This window comes from Cynara cardunculus (assembly GCF_001531365.2).
Source record: "Cynara cardunculus var. scolymus isolate 2C chromosome LG 1, CcrdV1, whole genome shotgun sequence".
Lineage (NCBI taxonomy): Eukaryota > Viridiplantae > Streptophyta > Magnoliopsida > Asterales > Asteraceae > Cynara > Cynara cardunculus.
Window position 1 is genome coordinate 2,428,389 of NC_037528.1, and position 3,294 is coordinate 2,431,682.

Consider the following 3,294-nt stretch of genomic DNA (forward strand, 5'->3'; position numbering starts at 1 on the left):
TTTAAGTTTAATAATATAATTTTTTATAAAGATAATAATTAAGTATTCTTTTAGAACTTAATGATTATCCTAATTATATTTTAGATTTTGTATATTTAAAATGAGATGTTTATCTTGTATTTGATTATGTTTATTTGCAGTTAGTTACACTAATTCAAAGATAAAGCTTTAATAAGTTATACTTAAGCATAATCTACTTGTAATCTTCAATTTTAAGTAATATGCATCAATAAACAATACTTCATGCATAAAAGATAGTTTTAAGAGTTTCTATCAAATGCTTTATAATATAGTATAGATAAAGAGTGGCCGATTGAGAGAGACTACCGTATTTTTGGAGAAAGTTGTCAAGTGTGGTTAGCCACTTTTGCAGTGTTCATGGTTCGTTTGGAATATAAAATCTGAATCAAATATCAGTTTGATAATGCCAAACTTATGAACTCACTTCCATTTTAACTAGTTTAATCAGTTTCGGTCAAATTGTAATGTTTTTATCTGATTTTATTGTTGTTTTTTTACTGATAGTGATTTAATTAAATTATTAATATTCAAAAACTCTTAAAATAATACATAATTTAAAAATATATAATAGACAATTACATGCATTCGAATCCATATAAAAAAAACAGAAAGGTTCAATTTTTAGTATTTTTACGTTGGCTCTTAATTTTTTCTAAAGTTCATTCAAGCACTACTTTAGATTTTCAATATCTTACAAATGATCGATCTTAATTAAAACGAATCAAAACCAACCAATTTTGTTCATTTTAATTCCATTCTGTTTAACGATATTTATAATTTTATTTGGACCCATAAATTATAAACAACGTGATTTGTTATCCCCGTTTAAAGCATTACGAACGAGTGGAACAAATTATGGGTGATTTGTTATCCCCGTTTAAAACGTTACGAAGAAGTGGAACAAATTATTGATGATGGTATTTTGAACGTGGAACAACGTAATGTCTTAGTCAAACATGCGTAATAAAACAAACTCATCAATGCTCTCTCACTTGGAATATATTTCACCAACCACCACATGACCACTTCCTCTACACGACATCGGAGGAATTTCCCGATTAAACAGAAATCCCGATTTTATCTATACTATATTATAAAGCATTTGACAAAAACTCTTAAAAATCATTTTTTATGCATAAAGTACTGTTTATTAATGCATGTTACTTAAAACTCAATATTACAAGTAGATTGTGCGTAAGTATAACTTATTAAAGCTCCATATCTGAATTCGTGTAACTAACTGCAGATAAACATAATCAAATATAGAATAAACATCTCATTTTAAATATAAAAAATTTAAAATATAATTATTGAGTTATAACAGAATACTTAATTATTATCTTTATAAAATGTTATATTATTAAACCAAAAATAAATTATTTYATTATTAAACTTAAATTAAGTTATAATAAAAAAATAAATTAAAGAAATTACATAAAAATGAGAACTTTTAAATAGTTGATTTGATATTAATATTGATATTTGGTTTTCAAAACTTTATAATATTTTCAAATTTATATTTTATTTAAAAATAAAATCATTATTGCTTTCTTAAAAACGCATAAAATCGTATTATAACATCGACAAAAACAAAAAAAATAAAATAAAACATTAAAATCCAGATGTATCTCGCTACATTGCGCGATTACCTTTCTAGTTTATTCTCAATACCTCCGCTTAAACAGAATTCTACTATTTCTTAATTATTTTATAAAATAAATAAACCATCAATAAGTAACATTTATTTATAGTTTTATAATTAAAAATAATAAGAGATTTAATACTCAAATTATTAAAAACGGTTAAATAAAAAAAATCAATATGTATCATATAATGATATGGAAATGAATTAGGGCAAATTGCATGAAAAAAGTAACGTGTTTTAACTTGATTTCTAATTTTGGTAACATAGTTTCAAAATTTCCAATACGATATCTAAGATGTAAAGTTTCAAACATTGAAGAACCTGGATAACGGTTGAAGTATTAACTGATTACCATGCTGATGTGGCAAGTGATGTGATGTCCAACTCAATATTATTTGTTATTCAACCCAATTTCATCTCATCACTCGCCACATCAACATGGTAATCGGTTAATGTTTCAACCGATTACCTGAGTACTTAAATTTACAACTTTATATCTTAAATACCAAAATAAAAGTTGTAAGATTACGTTCTACAAAATAAGATTTTTCATGCAATTTGTGAAATGAATTACAATAAACGATGATATGATAAAAGTGGGAAATGAAATGGTCAAAGGTGAGCAGCACCTTAAAGAAAATGGAGAATTGACTTGTAAAGTAAGAAGTCAATTCGTTTAGCTTTTTGGTCAAGTAACAAAACTGAGTTTGAAACTTTCATTCACTAATGAAGCCATGAATGAAATGCCATCAATTATGGTCGTCTGTTTTTTTTTTAAATTAATATAATTCATTATTTTTTAATTATAAAATAATAAATAAATGAATCAAACAAAAATAGTTATATATTTATATTTCAGCAACATTTAATTTAAAAATATATAATGAATTTACGTGATTAATTAGTTGTATAGTATATGTCTTATTTACGACGTATAATTAAGTTTTTATATCTTTTTTTTAATAAATAAATTTAAAAATTAAAAAAAAAACTGAATAAATAAATCTTTGAACATATTAAAATCAAACAAATAAATTTTTATAACTTGCTAAAAATAAAATTAAAAAAAACTCATCAACTTTTATATTTTGAACGAATAAATTACTAAACGTTATTTGAAGAGAAAAAAAAAACATAAACCCAAAAAACACTTCGGTTTAATGTTTAATAAAATTTTGTATTTTATAATATGCTAATGATACGTGTTATACAGGAATACACTAAGGAGTATGTAAATCTATAGGGTCGTATACAAATAATACGTTTGCCTCCATTTGTAAAAACCCTGTTTAAATCAAGTTGATTGTAAAAATACTTATTCTTGGAGGACAATTATGAAAATATGTGTTAATATTTACAAGATGTTATTGTAAATACGTATAATTATATTAAAGTTTAGGATAATTATATATATGTCATAGATAATTACTAGTTTTTATTTTTAATTGTAGTTTATTTATAATTTAGACCAAATCAATTATAATTGATTGAGCATGTAGATTTAGCATTCATAAAATAATACATAAAAGAAATATTTAGATCTAGGCTTTTGGGCTAGCACCCGGTGGAAGCGTATAGCGTGTTCGTGTGTGACTCACCGATACAGGAAAACTCTGTTGGTTTCTAAG